Source organism: Polypterus senegalus, chromosome 1, assembly GCF_016835505.1.
Source record: "Polypterus senegalus isolate Bchr_013 chromosome 1, ASM1683550v1, whole genome shotgun sequence".
Lineage (NCBI taxonomy): Eukaryota > Metazoa > Chordata > Cladistia > Polypteriformes > Polypteridae > Polypterus > Polypterus senegalus.
In genome coordinates this window covers 314,737,219-314,757,888 of record NC_053154.1, presented here as the reverse complement: position 1 = coordinate 314,757,888, position 20,670 = coordinate 314,737,219, and the positions used below count along the sequence as shown (strand labels likewise).

The 20,670-nt window shown below is 40.4% G+C and overlaps 1 protein-coding gene across 3 annotated transcripts in view; it reads left to right on the top strand.

The window, feature by feature from the left end:
• abtb2b (ankyrin repeat and BTB (POZ) domain containing 2b) overlaps nucleotides 1–20,670 on the top strand; it is a 335,934-nt gene that overhangs the window by 31,982 nt on the left and 283,282 nt on the right. The gene's annotated exons all lie outside the window — the stretch shown is intronic.

Below are 20,670 nucleotides of genomic sequence, written 5' to 3'. Positions count from 1 at the left end.
CACACAGATTCCAATCGATCAATCAATTCCAGATATACTCCTGATCTCAACTCGTGATATGTTTAGAACTCACCTGTCCACAGAATCAATTTCTTCCATTCCAACCTCTCTACCACCATGGGCAAGAGCAAAGAGCTGTCAAAGGACGTCAAGGATAAGAGTGGAATGGGCTGCAAGACCATCAGCAAGAAGCTTGGTGGGAAGGTCTCGACTGTTGGTGCAATTATTCAAAAATAAAATGACCATCAATCGCTCTCGGTCTGGAGCTCCATGCAAGATCTTGCCTCATGGGGGTGAGAATGATCATGAGAATGGCCCAGAGCTACACGGGAGGAGCTTGATAAGGATCTGAAGTCAGTTGGGACCACCACAGTCACCAAGAACACTACTGGTAACACACTAGACTGTAATGGATTGAAATCTTGCAACGCCCACAAGGTCCCCCTGCTCAAGAGGGCACATGTACAGGTCCGTCTTACGTTTGCCAGTGAACCTCTGAATCATCACAGGCCTCTACATGTGCCTTCCTGAGCAGGGAGGACCATGTGGGCGCTGCAAGATTGTAAGCATATTTTCTCCATCCAGGTTCCAACTTTCCTAGGTGTGTCACTTTGTGAAATAGATCACTTGGCAGGAAAATTCCAGCAATTTCAGTCAACTGTAAAAAAGTAATACATGAAAGTATTGTCAGATATTTCCTGAGGCTTGATTTAAATACCCAGATTGGATTTTTCCAATTTGGCTTCATAGATTCGGTGCCCAATAGATAAAGACTCTTCCTCCTACACTAGCATTCTTTATCTTTGAGGTTTTTTACTAGTTGTTATTTTGAGATTGCAAAGTACTCCCAGGCATATAGGCATTAATAATCTCCATAAGGGAGCAGGGAAAGTTTTTAATTATTAAAGAAGAAAAAAAAATGATAAACTTCATTTGCTTTAAGTCAGTCATGATCCTTTCTGCTCTGCATGATTCAAGCCGCTTGATCAGAATGCACAATTAGGCTTCAATTAATTATTTTTTCTTATAAACATTAAGAAAGTGCTTTCATTTTGTAATTTTATTACGCTGTAGAAATTGGTTTTATTGAAAAGAAAAGTGTTGCAGAACTGAAGGGTTAATCTATATAATACAGTGGAACCTCGGTTTGCGAGCATAATTTGTTCCAGAAACGTGCTCGCAGTCCAAAGCACTCGTATATCAAAGTGAATTTCCCCATAAGAAATAATGGAAACTCCGATGACTCGTTCCACAACCCAAAACTATTCATATAAAAATGATTAATACAAAATATAAAGTAAAAATACATAAAACAAATTAACCTGCACTTTACCTTTAAAAAGAATCATGGCTGGTGTGAGTGAGTTTCTAAACTCTTGTGAGATTTCACCCAACGGGACGACATGCGGAAGAGCGTCCCAAAGCAATCGCAGTCTCCCAGCTCTGTAGCAGTTTGCCGTATGAGCGCATCCAAAAAGATCGCGGACATGCTATCAGCAACTGCCATCGATGGGTGATACAAGGAACATTATAAAGATCCCACTACAATAAATAATAGCGCTGTTGCTGTTTCAAGCTGAATAAAGCTGATGTTGTTAAGTTGGTGTTGCAGGACGGGGACTCGCACTTCACAACACACACACACACAGTCACAATGCTGTAGTAAACAGTATAGGCTCGTACGGATGTTTACTATATGAGTGAGGCACGCAGACTAAGACGGAGAATAGGAGACGATTGTCCTCAAGGAGAGAGAGAGAGAGAGAGAGAGAGAGACACAGAGACAGAGACAGAGACAGAGAGCATACATACAAGAAAGCGAAAGAAAGAAAGAAAGAAAGAAAGAAAGAAAGAAAGAAAGAAAGAAAGAAAGAAAGAAAGAAAGAAAGAAAGAAAGAAAGAAAGAAAGAAAGAAAGAAAGAAAGAAAGAAAGAAAGAAAGAAAGAAAGAAAGAAAGAAAGAAAGAGATAAGGAGAGAGAGACGCGCGTGTGAGCGAACGAGATAAGGAGAGAGAGAGAGAGAGAGAGGCACGAGCGAGAGAGAACCATCAGCTCAGTTGTAATCACATGACGCTCAGCAGACAAAGTGTATTCATGCTACTCGTATTGCAAGACATCGCTCGTTTATCAAGTCAAAATTTTTTAAAAGATTTAGCTCGTCTTGCAAAACACTCGTAAACCAAGTTACTCGCAAACCGAGGTCCCACTGTAAAAGCCCAGCGCATTATCTGTGTCTGTGTCTGTGTCCGTGTCCGGGTCCGCGTTCCTTTTGGCTGTATAGCCGCCCCGTAGAAAAGCCCCAGTCCGTCCCCTCTCAGAATTCCTGCTTACCCCCCTCCGTTCTTTCCCCTTTGCTTTTATTTTTCCTGTTCCCGAAAATCTTTTCTAAACAAAAGTAAAGAAATAGACAGAGCGTCACATTAACGTCTTCTCCCCTCTGCCTATTAAATAATCAATAAAATGAAATAAAAAAATCACGAAAGAAACAGAAACCACAACCTACCCTTACAGCGTCCACCGCGCTTCTGGCGTTACAGCCAAACACGTGGTGTATGCAGGTTATGAGGTGCGACGCTAATTAACGCCCGTACTACAACAGATTATATTGTTCATATACTATTAATTATTTAAAGGGACAACTCTTTTGGGGAAGATCATAACAAAAAAAAAAATTAAATTATAAATAACGTGCACTTGAGTATTTCGAGCCCCGCGTCTGAGTTGGATGTTTCCCCTGGTCACCAATTTGTGGGTGTCACTATGCCCACTATGCCTTTCTGTCTTCAGCTACCCATGTGCACTTGTACGGAGGAGACCTTACCGAAACGAAACGCAACTGAACCTGCAGCTGCGAGAGAGGACACATTACAGCGTGATCACGAAGCAAAGAGGCAAAGGCGTGACAGTCACTCGCAAGAAACGGACACTCAGCATTCACACAGATTAGCTCAACGACGCGTCTCTGCCGCACAACGAAAGGCAACTGATGAAGCCCCTACAGAGAGAGAAGACAGATTATGCCGTGATCGCGAAAGCGTGCCAATGAGACACCCGACGAGAGGTCCTTACGATTGAGTCCTTCAACTGTGGTCATCCAACGCGCAGCGTAGCGCGTGCCAAGTTGCTAGTCCATATAATAATACCAAATTCCTGTATAGATTCAGTAAATCAGAAATGCATGCAATGCTTTAATTATTGCTGGGCCATTCAGAATTGTGATTCACTAACAGAACTTATGTTTATTTATTTTTTACATTTAAAGCCAAGACAGTTATCAGTTTACCACAGTCTGGCATGATTAAAGCGGTTACTTAATGACATAATTGAAGTACTAAGCTGGAGGTCTAAAACTGGTGGCTACTGTGCTGGGATTAGGGACAATAACATTTACTGTTGCTTGGTAAATTACTGCAGCGGAGGTTTTCAACAAAATTTGAAATGGTTATAAAGATAGTAGGTTTGTTTTTAAAAATCAGATATAAAATCTTGGGTGGTAGCGCCGCTGCCTTGCAATAAGGAGACCTGGGTTGGCATGTTCTCCCCGTGTCTGCCTGGGTTTCCTCTCACAGTCCAAAGACATGCAGGTTTGGTGCATTGCTGATTCTAAATAGTCCCTAGTGTGTGCTTGGTGTGTGTGTGTGTGTGTGTGTGTGTGTGTGTGTGTGTGTGTGTGTGTGTGTGCCTGGGTGGACCCCGTGACCCTGTGTTAGGGTATAGCAGGTTAGATAATGGATGGATGTATGGAAATATAAAATCTTGTGTTCAGTCATCACTATTAATTTATTAAGGTTATAAGAGACAGATAGAAAGAACTTTATTTGTCCCCAGGGGGAAATTTGGCTTTTTACATAAACTTTTTAAATAACCATCCATCCATCCATTATCCAACCCGCTATATCCTAACTACAGGATCACGGGGGTCTGCTGGAGCCAATCCCAGCCAACACAGGGCACAAGGCAGGAAACAAACCCCGGGCAGGGCGCCAGCTCATCACAGGGCACACACGCACACACAGACACACACCAAGCATACACTAGGGACAATTTAGGATCACCAATGCACCTAACTGTGGGAGGAAACTGGAATACCCGGAGGAAACCCACGCAGACACGGGGAGAACATGCAGACTCCATGCAGGGAGGACCCAGGAAGTGAACCCAGGTGTCCTAACTGCGAGGCAGCAGTGCTACCCACTGTGCCACAGTGCCACCCTAAGGAAGAAACAGCATCATTAAAATAAAGCAAAATGCTAATCTACGTGAAAGTTGATAAAATTCAAATAACATGGGCTACAAGGCTATAAAAACATGAGAGCATGACAATGGATCATTTAGATAGACAGATGGATAGATAGATAGATAGACAGATGGATAGATAGATAGATCTTTATTATCATTGTCACTTTTACAAAGGAACAACGAAATTGAAGGTGCAGTCAACTTAGTGTGAGAGTTAAAAAGACAAGAAGAGAGAAAATAATAATAAACCGAATAGTAAGTAATGAAAGTACTTTACAAAATATACAAATTGCACTTAAGTTGACTTAAGGTCTGTATTGCACATTGAGAGAGAATGATATGGAGCAGTTTTATTCTGAGTTCAGGGCCATGATTGCTTTTGGATAAAAGCTGTTTTTAAGGCGGTTTGTCGTTGTTTTCATTGCTCTGTATCTCTCTTGCCCGATGGCAAAAGCTGGAAGAGGCAATGACCGGGTTGTGATGAATCCTGTGAAATGTCTCTTGCTTTTTTGTGGCATCAGGAGGTGTAAATTTGTTCCAGATCGGGGAGGGTGTAGCCAATTGTTCTCTCCGCTGTCCTGACGACCCTGTGGAGTGATTTCCTATCTGCTGTACCACACACACAGTCCGTACTTGAGCACATTCACAATGGAACAGTGACCAAAGGCAAGGAGCAGATGTTTGGGGAGATGGTTCTTTCTGAGATCATTGTCAATCTGTCACATTTTACTCTTAAGTGTTTTGTTAAACCAAATAGTGTATGATGGATCCACACAGGTGTATGTATATGGAAACAAATTAGATGGAGAACTGCTGGCTCCGTTGTCATTTACATCTTATTGCTAATAAGAAGCCGTTAAAACGGTGAATGCAGCTGTTTAAGACTGAAATAAGGAATTATGGGTGGGGAACCATAGCAAGCGAGACCACTAAAGTGAAGCAGAAAAATGTCACTTGAGCAGTAAGTGCTTCATCAGCAAAGAGTGACTTCTTGTCCTGCGGCTCTCTAGGATTGACTTTATCTAACTCTGATCTATTATATAACGCCTTTAATTATCTATCTACAGTGGTGTGAAAAACTATTTGCCCCTTCCTGATTTCTTATTCTTTTGCATGTTTGTCACACAAAATGTTTCTGATCATCAAACACATTTAACCATTAGTCAAATATAACACAAGTAAACACAAAATGCAGTTTTAAATGATGGTTTTATTATTTAGGGAGAAAAAAATCCAAACCTACATGGCCCTGTGTGAAAAAGTAATTGCCCCGAACCTAATAACTGGTTGGGCCACCCTTAGCATCAATAACTGCAATCAAGCGTTTGCGATAACTTGCAATGAGTCTTTACAGCTCTGGAGGAATTTTGGCCCACTCATCTTTGCAGAATTGTTGTAATTCAGCTTTATTTGAGGGTTTTCTAGCATGAACCGCCTTTTTAAGGTCATGCCATAGCATCTCAATTGGATTCAGGTCAGGACTTTGACTAGGCCACTCCAAAGTCTTCATTTTGTTTTTCTTCAGCCATTCAGAGGTGGATTTGCTGGTGTGTTTTGGGTCATTGTCCTGTTGCAGCACCCAAGATCGCTTCAGCTTGAGTTGACGAACAGATGGCGGACCTTCTCCTTCAGGATTTTTGGTAGACAGTAGAATTCATGGTTCCATCTATCACAGCAAGCCTTTCAGGTCCTGAAGCAGCAAAACAACCCCAGGCTATCACACTACCACCACCATATTTTACTGTTGGTATGATGTTCTTTTTCTGAAATGCTGTGTTCCTTTTACGCCAGATGTAACGGACATTTGCCTTCCAAAAGTTCAACTTTTGTCTCATCAGTCCACAAGGTATTTTCCCAAAAGTCTTGGCAATCATTGAGATGTCCATCCATCCATCCATCCATTGTCTAACCTGCTGAATCCAAATACAGGGTCACGGGGGTCTGCTGGAGCCAATCCCAGCCAACACAGGGCACAAGGCAGGAACCAATCCTGGGCAGGGTGCCAACCCACCGCAGATCATTGAGATGTTTCTTAGCAAAATTGAGACGAGCCCTAATGTTCTTTTTGCTTAACAGTGGTTTGCGCCTTGGAAATCTGCCATGCAGGCCGTTTTGCCCAGTCTCTTTCTTATGGTGGAGTCGTGAACACTGACCTTAATTGAGGCAAGTGAGGCCTGCAGTTCTATAGACGTTGTCCTGGGGTCTTTTGTGACCTCTCGGATGAGTCGCCTCTGCGCTCTTGGGGTAATTTTGGTCGGCCGCCACTCCTGGGAAGGTTCACCACTGTTCCATGTTTTTGGCATTTGTGAGTAATGGCTCTCACTGTGGTTCGCTGGAGTCCCAAAGCTTTAGAAATGGCTTTATAACCTTTACCAGACTGATAGATCTCAATTACTTCTGTTCTCATTTGTTCCTGAATTTCTTTGGATCTTGGCATGATGTCTAGCTTTTGAGGTGCTTTTGGTCTACTTCTCTGTGTCAGGCAGCTCCTATTGAAGTGATTTCTTGATTGAAACAGGTGTGGCAGTAATCAGGCCTGGGGGTGGCTACGGAAATTGAACTCAGGTGTGATACTTTTAACAAGGGGCAATTACTTTTCACTCAGGGCCATGTAGGTTTGGATTTTTTTTTCTCCCTAAATAATAAAAACCATCATTTAAAAACTGCATTTTGTGTTTACTTGTGATATATTTGACTAATGGTTAAATGTGTTTGATGATCAGAAACATTTTGTGTGACAAACATGCAAAAGAATAAGAAATCAGGAAGGGGGCAAATAGATAGATAGATACAGTGGTGTGAAAAACTATCTATCTATCTATTATATAGTGCCTTTCATCCATCTATCTATCTATCTATCTATCTATCTATCTATCTATCTATCATATGGCGCCTTTCATTATCTATCTGATTGTCTGTCTGTCTGGAAGGAGGTGGCACCAATGTTGATTTTTCGGACAACATTTTTTTGTTGTTTTATTTTGTTTATTGTTGATTTTTTGGGGGAACAGAACTCCCAAAACAGTGGGATGTAACCTGCACACTTCTTGTGTGTACATTATTTATAGTAAAGGAAGCCAAAGCTTAAGATGTATAGGCTTTAATTGACAGGAACATGCTTAAGATGTGTTTGGTTATCAGTTTCCTTTTAAGATGGACCTTTTTGTTTAGACGTTGTTTTCTTCTGTTTCCTCGACGGCGCTAGTTAGTCACAGCTGCTTCAGGGCTGAGGAGCAGGATGAATCAAATATTGTAGGGCACTGCTTATCTGATGAAAGCACACACCTATTTTCAGTAGTTGTACGGCTAGTGGATGAAATCTTTCCACTCTGGTCCAGACAGGCAGGATGCTTTTCACTTCCTGTGTGATAAAGGATAAGACCTATAAGAAGCAAAGTGGCCTTTTAGTTTTATGTTGCAGTTCAGAAATCCTTACAGAAAATAAGGAGGTCCTTACTTGTGAAATTCATTTTAATAATTCAGTAAGGAAAGTAGTATAGTACCTCCTTGAAATTAAATCATAAGTTCTGTTACGTTAATATTAATTAAAGAGGCTTATGACAATTCTTGGTAAATCTGTATCCACTGACGTTTTTTTTGTGCAGTTTGGCGATTTATACTACAGGTAAAATTCCATTACAACGAACAACCCAGGGACCTAAAAAATATTTCCTTATAACAAAAATTTCGTTGTAATGAGATTCTGTATTTGTTACTATAGTGCTTTCTTTAACTGGTGCCCAGGCATTTGCAATCATTTTAATTTCAATCTTTTGTGTTACTTTTAATCTCCTCCTGCCTACAAGTTATGCTGACGAGAATTTTTCTCAGCATTTCCTTGCGATAATACACTTTCCCGAAGCCCGGTTGCAGCGTCTGTAGAAGATTGATTGTCCATTGCTGGAGCAGTTTAAAAACAGGCTCACAGTGCTTCAGTGAAGTGACACAGAAGCAAATCATAAAACATCGGAGTCGTGCTATAAGTCCCTGTCTTGCACCCCAAAACACGAGGCTGAGTCTCGGTACTTTAGGAAAAACAACTTTATTCAGCTTGAAACAGGAACGGCACAGTTATTTATTGTAGTGTGATCTGCCACTCTGCTATACACAGACACAGCAGTCAGGCTGCATCGCCCATCGATATCTTTTCTGTTTGCTTTGGTGGAGAGACGCAGAATTTCTTTGAGCCAGCTGTTGCCCCGGCAACAGATAAACAGTCCTCCATAGACGCGGAGATCGGACTTCGCGACGCTCTTCGGTGTGTTGTCCCATTGACAGATGTCCCAAGAGAGTTTACAAACCTCACATTTTCTTGAATGGGAGCCGCATTAATCGGAATGTTTCTGAACGAGCATCACTAAACCACATAAAAACGGCTTTTTCGTCATCTTCAAATGCAGCAGTTCACATATGTTTGCAACCCGAGATTTTTTTTTCCTTTTTTTTGCTCGGTCTTTCAAGAAAGTTGACAGCATCGATGGCGAAATTCGGAAATCACTGGCAACGTCTTTTTTTTGGCCGCAATCGAGATCTGCAAAAATGTGAAGTTTTTTTTCTAATATGAACTGTTATCGTTTTTTCGTGTCTGCCGTTTCTATAGGAGGGTGACAGTGAGTTAAATTCCAATGGATGTTTTTTAAATGTTGACGAGTGATAAGCAAAAGGTATCACTGAAAACCGCAGGATACAAAAAGGGCAAAAAAAAAAAAAAACAGTACGAGGAAAGTTCAAAGAAAGAAAAAAAATTATAGTGTTTCTGTTTGGGGGATTGTCGTGCACAACTGAGCTGCGACCACAGAACTAACTGCTGTGTGGATGATTCATTCAGGCATTTCAAGGTCACTTCGTTGTAATGAAATATCTGCTGAATGTACTTCATAGTAACAAGATTTCACATGGGGAAGCTGTCAGGACCATAAAATACTTTGTTGTAATGAATTCGTTATAACGGAATTTGACCTGTATATCTTCACCATGCATATTTCTTGTTTAAATACATGTCTCAGACAACTATTATCAATTTGAAACCCTGCTATTATCTAACATTAGGTGCAGCTTTTGATCACATAGGTAGCCATGAGGATTGAAAAGTACCTTATGGTTTGCCTTACAGTCTTGAATAGTGAGACGAAACATTGGCATCTTGCAGGAGGCAGCTCAGGAGACAGTGTAGACATAACATCAACTTAAGGTCATGCTAGAGAAAGGGAGGAGCGTCACACTCAGAAGATGGCAGAGCAAGTGCTTCATACAGCTCCTCTTATGAGACAGTTGTCCAGTGTCATACCTGATGGACTATGAAAGAGTAGGGTGGATCCCTGTACTTGAATACTAAAAGCTATATGGGCCACATCTACTATCCTGCACCACTCCAGCACAACCAAATGTGCAACAAAGTCTGTGTATCTTGCTTTCAGTCATTTTTAGACCAACAGAGAACTCCATGAAAGACAATCGTCCTTTAGCTGTGAGAAATATCCAGTGAAGGTGATATTAAAATTACAGTTTCATTATAGAAATGTGCTAACCTTAAGGTACTTCACCATTTCAGAAAAAGAAAACTTCCAGATTATGGAGAAAGTCACATTTGTATACAGTGCCTCCCATAATGCGGCTTTTGACTCCATTTCTCGCTCCATTCTTCTTAATAGACTATCCTCCATTGGTGTCACCCACAATGTCTATAACTGGTTCACATCCTACCTTTCTGGCGCTCCCAATTCATACAGCTCAAATCATTTTCATCTCACTCTGTATCCGTTACCTCAGGAGTGCCTCAAGGCTCTGTCCTGGGCCCCCTTCTGTTCACCATCTATCTCCTTCCTCTGGGCAATATTTTCAGGAAATATAATATCCATTTCCACTGTTATGCAGATGACACCCAGCTTTATTTTTCAACTTCACCCACAATTACCCTCCCACCTACCACCCTTACTGACTGTCTGGCGAAATCAAAAACTGGTTTACATTTAATTTTCTTAAACTCAACAGTGATAAAACAGAGATCCTTCTTATTGGTACAAAATCCACATTATCCAAATCCCATAACTTCCCTATTATAATTGATAACTGTACTCTATCCCCTCCTCTCAGGCCAAAAGTCTTGGTGTCATCTTGGATAATAACCTCTCCTTTCTTTCACACATCAATACTATTACACGATCTGCCTACTTCCACCTACGTAATATCAACCGTCTCCGCCCCTCTCTTACCCCTCACTCTGCTGCAGTTCTTGTTCATAGCCTTGTCACCTCTCGCCTTGACTATTGTAACTCTCTTCTTTTGGTCTCCTCAAAAACTCTTCACAAACTTCAATTAGTCCAGAACTCAGCCGCCCGTATTATCACGAGATCTCCTTCTACTCACCACATCACTCCTGTTCTGCATCAACTTCACTGGCTCCCTGTCAAGTTCCGCATCGAGTTTAAAATCCTTCTGCTAACCTTTAAAGCTATTCATGATTTAGCCCCCCCATACCTGTCTAACCTTCTCCACATCGTCACCCCTTCCCGTACTCTTGGATCATCCTCCTCAATTAAATTGACTGTTCCTTCCGCTCGTCTTTCCACAATGGGGAACAGAGCTTTCAGTCGTTCTGCCCCCCGACTTTGGAATGCACTGCCTCCTGAGATTAGAAACATTAATTCATTCTCTCTGTTTAAGTCTTCAGTTAAAACTCATCTTTTAAACTTGCCTTCTCTATGTAAACACTGTACTGTATTGTGTGTTGGGTGTTGTGTAAAGTGTACGGTGTCCTTGAGTGTTTGAAAGGCACCTATAAATAAAATGTATTATTATTATTATTCATAATATTTGGGACAAAGACCCATTTTTTTTTCTTAATTTACCCCTCTGCTCCACAGTTTAAAATTAAAAATTAAACAATTCTGACATGATTGAAGTGTGCATTGCAGACTTTCATGTAAAGGGATTTGTAGACATTTCAGCCACAACATGTAGAAATGACAACACTTTTTCTACATGGTCCATCCTTTTCAGGGCACCACACTGTAAATAATAATAATAATAAATCAGCAAGAGTGAAAGGGAAGGTCTACAAGACGGAAGTGAGACCAGCTGTGTTATATGGGCTGGAGACGGTGGCACAGGAGACGGAGCTGGAGGTGGCAGAGTTAAAGATGTTAAGATATGTGACGAGGATGGACAGGATTAGGAATGAGGACATTAGAGGGTCAGCTCAGGTGGGACGTTTGGGAGACAAAGTCAGCGAGGCGAGATTGTGTTGGTTTGGAGATGTGCTGAGGAGAGATGAGAGGTATATTGGGAGAAGGGTGCTAAGGACAGAGCTGCCAGGGATGAGGAAAAGAGGAAGGCCTAAGAGAAGGTTTATGGATGTGGTGAGAGAGGACATGCAGGTGATGGGGGTGACAGAGCAAGATGATGAGGACAGAAAGATATGGAAGAAGATGATCCGCTGTGGCAACCCTAATGGGAGCAGCTGAAAGAAGAAGAAGATAATAATAATGTGAAATTGCAATAAGTAGTTCTGATAATTAAATACTTTTTGTTCACTTTAACTAGGAAAGTGAATTCATATGAAATATGAATATGAAACAAATATAAAAATATTAACCTTTGACAAGAAAATATGTGTTGTATTTTGGAAACAAATAGTGGACTTTTAACAGACTTGTGATTGTTGGTGATGTTTTTAAACCTTTTTCTTTTTCTTTTTAAAATGACTCATAGAGTGCTTAATGTTTGCCCTTCCTCCTGTCACTGACACCTGGGGACATTGCCCTACCGGGACGCTGGAAGAAGCATGGGACTGGAAATGGGACATTGGGATACTTTCCCCAGAGCGCAGGAGAGCAGCCCCTTGGACTGCATGGGGTTTCACGGAGCTGGGAAGGTCAACCCTGTGGGAGGACGGGGCCACCGCCAGGTGGCGCCTGGACGTTATTGGAACCCTGGATGGCAGTACTTCCGCCACACCAGGAAATGCTGCCGGAAGAAATCCCAGGGGAACCCGGAGTGCTTCCGGTGCTCACCTGACACTTCCACCACACCAGGAAGTGTCATTGGACAGAGCACCTAGAGCCCTTCCCGGTAATTATAAAGGGGTCGCCTCCCTCCAGTAGAGGAGCCGGAGTTGGGAGGAAGGAGACAAAGCTTATGAGGAGGGGAGTAGAGGTAATGGAGAGGGAGAGAAAGAGAAAGAGGCAGTTTTGGTAATAAGGCATTGTGGTAATGGTGAATAATAAACGTGTGTGTTTTTGGACAATCTGGTGTCTGTCTGGCTGTGTCCGGAGGCTGGCTGGCTTTCCACAATCCTAACTAAGACTCCTACAGTTTTTTATCCTTTTCAAAACTTCACTGTTTAAAATCGATACCTTCAGACTGGGGCGCGAGTGGCGCAGTGGTAGTGCTTCAGTAAGGAGACCTGAAGGTGCTGAATTGCCCTTTTACCTCATTGTATATTAATCTGTAAATTTAAAAATAAATTTGGTTGGAAATAGGGGGTTGGAAATCTAGAGATGAAAGGGAAGACTAAAATTGTGATTGACCTAAACAACAGCAATATGAAATAAACAATTGACATATTGAGTCATTTTTGATTTCAATGACTTGTAAAATTCTTCTGATGGTAATAATAGAAAGAGAGAGCTACCTGGATGTGCGTGGTCATTTGAGTATACTTGCACCCTATGATTTACTTTGTGTGTGTGTGTGTATATATATATATATATATTGGCGATCCTAAATTGTCCCTAGTGTGTGCTTAGTGTGTGTGTGTGTGCCCTGCGCCGGGTTGGTTTCCTGCCTTCCTGCCTGCACTGTGTTGGCTGGGATTGGCTCCAGCAGACCCCAAGACCCTATAGTTAGGATATAACGGGTAAGATGATGGATGGATGGATGGATATTTAGTAAAGGCTATGGGAAGTAGACAATTACAAGGTGAGTTGGGCTGAATGGCGTTTCTCGTCAAAATCATTGCATCTTGTTTCACTTGCTACTTCTTATTCCTCACAATATCCATTCCATCTCATTCTTGTGATATTAGTGCTAACCACCATAACACATTCACTTCTGTCTCTTTCTGCCGATACTCTGCCATCATCAGCAAACTTAACCAGCTTGTTACTTATATTCCTATCTAAATCATTTATATATGTTAAAAATAGCAGTGGCCCTAGCACTACCCTGCTGGACTCCACTCTTAACATCACCTCATTCTGATGAGGTTCCTCACACCATCACCCTCTGCTTCGTGAGTCTGAGCCAATTCTGCACCCATCGACATACCACACCCTGAACTTCCACTTCTTTTAGTTTGACGCCAACCTCTCATGTGGCACCTTATCAAATGCTTTCTGAAAGTCACGATCAGTAATATCATCTGCTCCATTCTGCTCATATCCTTTTGTTACCTCCTCATAGAATTCCATCTTGTTAGTAAAACACGACCTTCCTCTTCTGAACCCACGCCTGTCCTTGCCAAGTGTTCCTCAATCTCTTCTTTTAATAATTGACTCCATTAATTTTCCTGTGATGCATGTTAAGCTTACTGGCCTATAGTTGCTTGGATCACCCTTTTATATGACAGGATGATATTTGCCATTTTCAAGTGCTTTGGAATCTCTCCAGTGCGCAGTGACTACCTAAAAATATGTGTCAAGGGATAATATCCACCATCTACTCAAAGCATCATGATGCGCCAACATTGATAGATTAAAACCAGAAGTCTGCATGACCATCATCATCAAGTCCTTCCGTGAGAACCCAAATATAAAGAGGACTGTTTCATTTATGTGAGGTAGAATGCCCAGAGGGGACTGGGTGGTCTTATGGTCTGGAACCCCTACAGATTTTATTTTTTTTTCTCCAGCCGTCTGGAATTTTTTTTTTTGTTTTTTCTGTCCACCTGGCCATCAGACCTTACTCTTATTCTATGTTATTTAATGTTGACTTATTTTAATTTCTTACTATGTCTTTTATTTTCTATTCTTCATTATGTAAAGCACTTTGAGCTACATTGTTTGTATGAAAATGTGCTATATAAATAAATGTTGTATTGTATTGTATCTGTACTGCTAACCACCTTAAGAACTCGAGGGTAAATGTTATCTGTCCCTGGTGATTTGTTTAATTACAGTCTATTTAAACTGAGCAGCTCTTCTCCCTTTACAATTTCTGTATTACTCAGTACCTCCTTAGTAGTCCCTGTTACCGCTGGATGCTTATCCACTTCCTTACTTGTGAAGACCTCAGAAAAATGCAAGTTTAGGTCATCCGCTATTTCACTGTCTGTATTTTTAATTCTCGTTTATTATTCCTGATGCACTTGACCTCCTCCTTGACTGTTCTTTTACTAGTAAAATACTGAAAGAATCTCTTGGTGTCTTCTTTCGCCTTTTCTGCTCTATTCCTCTCCTCCCTGATATCCTTCTTAATGGTTGCCCTCATGTTCTCATACGCTTTACGATTCACTTAGCAGTCATTAGTTTTATATGCCTTACTAGCGACTGGGAGCCTGATCGAATCGGACTACAAATTCTGTGTTTGTGAAATCCATACTTTCTCTGCAAAGAATTAGTCCTTGAAATGATTTTGCTATCATGGCATTGATTTGTGCTTAAAATAGACCTTTTCGGCCGATGTCATGAAGAGCTTCCTGTTTAAACGGGCTGCGAGACATGAGCTCAGCTCTTCGTCGGCGCACCTCATTTGATTTTTCCGCAAACAAAATTTCAAAACAAACCGTATTTTACGACTCTAATCAGTGTCGGAGTAATAATTATGTTGCCGTGGTCATTTTAGATCTGAGATTGGCTAAAATTTAAACAATGACCGTTGTTAATACCCAGCCTTCATTACTCAGTTTGCCAATAGATGTCAGAAGGACGGATGCCAAAACCGAACTGCCCAAAGATAGATTTTGATGCACCAAGCAAATGGCAATACGCTCTAAATTACTTACGGTTCCGGGCTGTCGAAGTCAGTCGGCGATGTTAGTCCGGGAAAGTACGCCCCACCATACCAACGCTCCAAAACCAACTGAATTTACTGTTATCTGCTCGAACCAACACCGACTTACTATACTCGGCCGTCCAGTGGCGTCACTGAAGCATTCAACATTCTTAGCCAATCATGCAATACTGTGTCCGCGTTGCCACGCTATGTTCTAACTACAGAGGCAGAATCCCATTGCATGGTTCTAACTTGTACTGATGTGAACACCATATATACGGGTATTGACGCCAACACCATACATACGGGTATTGACACAAACACCATACATACGTGGTATTGACGCCAACACCATACATACAAGGTATTGACACAATCACCATACATAGGAAGTATTGACGCTAACACCATACATACGGGTATTGACGCGAGCATCATACATACGAGGTATTGACACGAACACCATACATACGGGTATTGATGCAATCACCATACATACGAGGTATTGACACGAACACCGCATATACGAGGTATTGACGCGAACACCATACATGCGAGGTATTGACGCTAACACCATACATACGGGGTATTGATGCGAACACCATACATACGAGGTATTGACACGAACACCATACATATGGGGTATTGACGCGAACATCATACATACAGGGTATTGACACGAACATCATACATACAGGGTATTGACGCGAACACCATACATACGGGGTATTGACGCGAACACCATACATATGGAGTATTGACACGAACACCGTAGATACGGATAGTATCAAATTATGTATAAGGATAAAGTAGTTTTTTCCTTTGCAGCTTTGCAGCTTCTGCCCTTGTACATTGGCCCATTTCGGAGCCAGTATTTTCAAAACTGGGGAGCAAAGCATGATGTTTACTGTGTTTGGCATGTCCTGAATCGTGAGTTATTAGTGTTAATACTGTACTTCCTTTAGTACAATGAATAGTATTATGTTACTGGGGCTATTTGTTGTACCCTAACACGGCCTGAACTGCGAATTATAAACGTTACTACCTTCTTTAGTGGGGTGAATATGATTATTAGTGAGGTTATTTGTTATACCCTAACAAACCTTTCTTACAGATATACTGTATGCATTTTGTTATCACTGCTTAATTCATATGGAAAGCTCTGCTAAACTGTTTGTTAACATGCACGTGATTTGTGTAAACTGGCTGTGAAATATTCCGGTTTAGTGCAGTTTTATCTGCTTTAGAGTTCTGGAACAACACATTTTAAAAGTATAATTCAGGCTTAGTTTATTAGCACTTTTCCTGCGTCTGCAAGGTAAAATGTACGAACAGTGAAAGCTAGTAATTTACAATGTGTGAACCTTATAGCTATGTCACATGAAAAGGCAACAGTTGAAACTTTGTGTATTTATTTACTTTCTTAAACATCCAACTTGAAAGAGTCACAAAAGACTCACTGTATGGTGAGCTGAACTATAAGTCCTAAGTAGAAACAGATTTCTTCATGGAGGGATCCTCTATAATTACCCCATGCTGTGTTTTCTGATTAAAATTACTGGCCTGCTTCGTCTAGCCACGGGTAGCATTGCACCTATGAAAATACAGCCTGCCTCCCTTATTACCTCCACGGCCTTGTTTAGAATTGAGCGTGTTCCTAAAAAATACTGGTACTGTTTATTTCACATGGGATGGCCTTAAAAACAGTTTTGGCGTAGGTTAGCAGATTGTTTTAAATTTATTTTTGTACTTAACAGAAATGAATGATGATGAGGAGAAGGATGATGAAAACAAATGAATGAATGATGATGATGGATGAGAAGCGGTCTAAAAAATGGACCTCATATGTATACTTTTATTTTTCTACATGTCACACTTCATCACAGTCTAAATAAACCATACGTGACCTGAATATACAAGTCTTGAAATAGCAGCATTGATCCAGACTTTTAACGCCTCTGCTTATTTGGATAAGTTGTCCAATACCTGATAGCTTTATGTAATAGTGTTGTAATTGGCTTTCATTAGGCCACACAATAGACACTTAAGTAGTACCAAGACTATGACTCTGGGAGACCCCCAAAGAATGCTGATATTGGTTTGACTATAGTCAGTTACATCCACATCTAAACAAAATGTGCTTTTCTCTCCTTTACAAAATTGTCTGCTTTGAGGTGCTTTATTGTTATAATATACATAAACTAGTTGTACATTTTCACTAAAAACCATAAACGTGTTTATAAAAAAAAAAATCTTGAAAGGAGACGAGACGTGATTTTCTCTGACAGACACTTACACGAGTCTTTGTGCGAAGAGATTTAACCACGCCCGGGGCCAGAAATAAAAGACAAAGATTAGATGACAAAGTAGAATGTCGTAAAAAATTCAAAAATGTTGTTGTGGTATACATGCAGAGCAGGTTAGAGATCATGGAAGTACGGAAATTCGAAAGTTTCAAAAAAAAAAAAAGTATAGGAAAGATCGCATTAGCCCAAACAAACGGAAATTATTACTCGGTGAAATAACGGAACAGCGAAAAGAGATCGAATATATTGTTCGAATTTAAACTTTAAGTCTGAGACTAGTAGATCGTCTAATTCGTGTTGCCATCAGGGGAAAAAAAAAAGTAGTGTTTCTTCCCAATGAAGAGGCCTATCCGTGAGAATTAAAAGATTCCAAAAACTTTGCTGCGGTACACATGCAGAGCAGGTTAGAGAAAATGGAAGTACGAAAATTCAAAAGTCTCGAAAAAATTATAGTAAAGATCGCATTAGTGCAAAGAAACAGAAGTGATTATTCGGTGAAATAACGGAATTGCGAAAATAGATCAAATATGTTTTAAACTTTAAGATCGTCTAATTTGTGTTGCCAGCGAGAATTAAAAGATTCGAAAAACATTGGCGCGGTATGAAGTCCCAGGACATTTCACCAAACTAGGCCAGTACTTGATAATCATTCAAAATGGAGAGATAGATAGATAGATAGATAGATAGATAAGGCACTATATAATAGATAGATAGATAGATAGATAGATAGATAGATAGATAGATAGATAGATAGATAGATAGATAGGAAGGGCACTATATAATATATAGATAGATAGATTGATAGATAGGTGAAAGGCACTATATAATAGATACATTAGATAGATAGAGCCTAATACCTAATCTGCATGTCTTTGGACTGGGGAAGGAAACTCACACAGACACTGGGATAACATGCTGACTCCACACAGAGAGGACCCGGCAGAAGAAATGTCATTTTCAAAATTATTGACAAATATTTGTGTTGGCTCCTCAGATTACACAACTATTTCATCTGCCTATTTTTGGTTTGATGACTTATTTTATGTAAGGCAGATCACTTCTGATCACCTCCCTCACACTATGCAACTTTTCAATTCCACCAGGGGGTAAATGTTAACATTATACAAAGTTATTGTTTGTTAAACATTCATTTTAATCACTCTTTAATTTAATATTGTTCTTTATCAGTATGCTGCTGCTGGAATATGTGAATTTCCCCTTGGGATTAATAAATCTATCTATCTATCTATCTATCTATCTATCTTATATAGTGCCTTTCCTTTCTATCTATCTATCTATCTTATATAGTGCCTTTCCTATCTATCTATCTATCTATCTATCTATCTATCTATCTATCTATCTATCTATCTATCTATCTATCTTATATAGTGCCTTTCCTTTCTATCTATCTATCTATCTATCTATCTATCTATCTATCTAAATGACTCTTGTGATGTTACATTTCTTTTCCCCTTTGTAAAGCTTCATTTTTCTTTTCTCTGTGCAATGATCTCCTCGTTTAGGTTACTACAAATATACTTTCTGACACGTTAATATATCATAGCCCTGCACATGTTGTTAAACTTTTCTTTGTATCTTTTCTTAGAGCTTGCTGTTTTCCTTGTGCTGCCTCTGTCCGCCATCATGTTGCAATTTGTTAAAACAACTTTTTTCCGGAACTGTGATATTCACTGTTACAGCTTGTAAGGTTAAGGGTTAATCGAGTCATCATGGGATATGAGGTGTTTGCCTACAAGAAATATTTTTTTCTGCTTCAGTGGAAAAAGGAACTTTAAAATTGGTCTTCATTGGCATGAGAGAATAGAAATTGAAAAATGCATAAATTCCGCTGAGAATTCAGGCAGAATAATATACACTGAGGAGACTGGGGAGGCCCGTATTCAGTACAGTACAGTGAAAGAAATTTGTAAAAGATACCCGTTTTTTTCATGATGCAGTAAAAAGGTTGTACAAATGGGTCGACTTTGAATTAGCCAAAGTGATATAATAGGAAGTGGAGTAATATAAGTGTGTAACACCAGCTCTTAAGTAAGTGCAATGACTTTAAGCAAAGTGTAAAAATAATGTTCTGTTTGGTTTTCTGTCACCCTAACCTTTTAATACAGGAGAAGGTAGGGTGAAGTGACACCTTTTTATTGGCTAACTAAATTGATTGCAATCAATTCGAGGCAGCTAAGGCCCCCTCATCCGGCGAGGTGTAACCTCAAATGCGTGCGCCATTTTTTATTTTCAGCTTTGGTTCTTGTTATTCTTTGTCAAATTTTACCAACTCAATTCAGGTCACTCAAGGAACATGGTCGCATTCTGTGTGCTTTTCTAAAAACACTTTGAGAGGGAAAGGAAGGATTTAGGAATGATATGGTAACAAACACTGTGTTGTCTCTCAGCACTCTGAAACAGTGCGTGTTAATATTTCCAAAAGTTCAGGCTATTTGTCTTTGTTTACTCGCTGTAGGTATTACTTGTAACACTTACCCTTTATCCCATCCATTTGACTGAGAGGGCTTTTAGTGTGCATGACATATTTATTTATTTACTGAAAAAAAAAACATCTCGTGACCCAGGGCCTTTCTTTCAGTCATTGTATACAACAGTATTGCGTTACACAGTGATTGATGAAGCTTTAAGACATAGGTCAGCAATGGCATCAGTGCTGAAACGGTTTGTAAAAGTAGAGCTCTTTTAAAAGAAGCCTACCTAAACACAGAAATGTCAGTATCAGCTGTAAAAGATACTGTAATGATAGTTAATAAATGTAGTAAAACGTGCACTAGCTGTAGTAGATGAGAGACAGGAGTGTTAGTCTGAAATATTTCTACACCGGGAACTTTCAGCCTGGCCTTTGGAGTCTTCACATCACAGCATTGCTTCATCTGTGTTTCAGTTACACTACAACATCTCTTATATAGATTTCTCTTCTGGTTCGTCCTGCTTCCTCTTCCAACCTGGTCGCCCCCACACGCAGCCCACACAGCATTTCTCATTTCCTATTCCTCCTCTTCCAAAACCTTTCCTACCTGGTTATAAAGATTTACTGTTCATAAGAGAGAGAGGTTAGGAGCACACACTGATAAGAGTGCTAGGGATCTGCACTGGCAATCAAAATCATAAAATGCCAGAAGGGACTCTGCTCTGTTGGGCCCTTGAGGAAGGCCCTTAACCTGCAATTTGC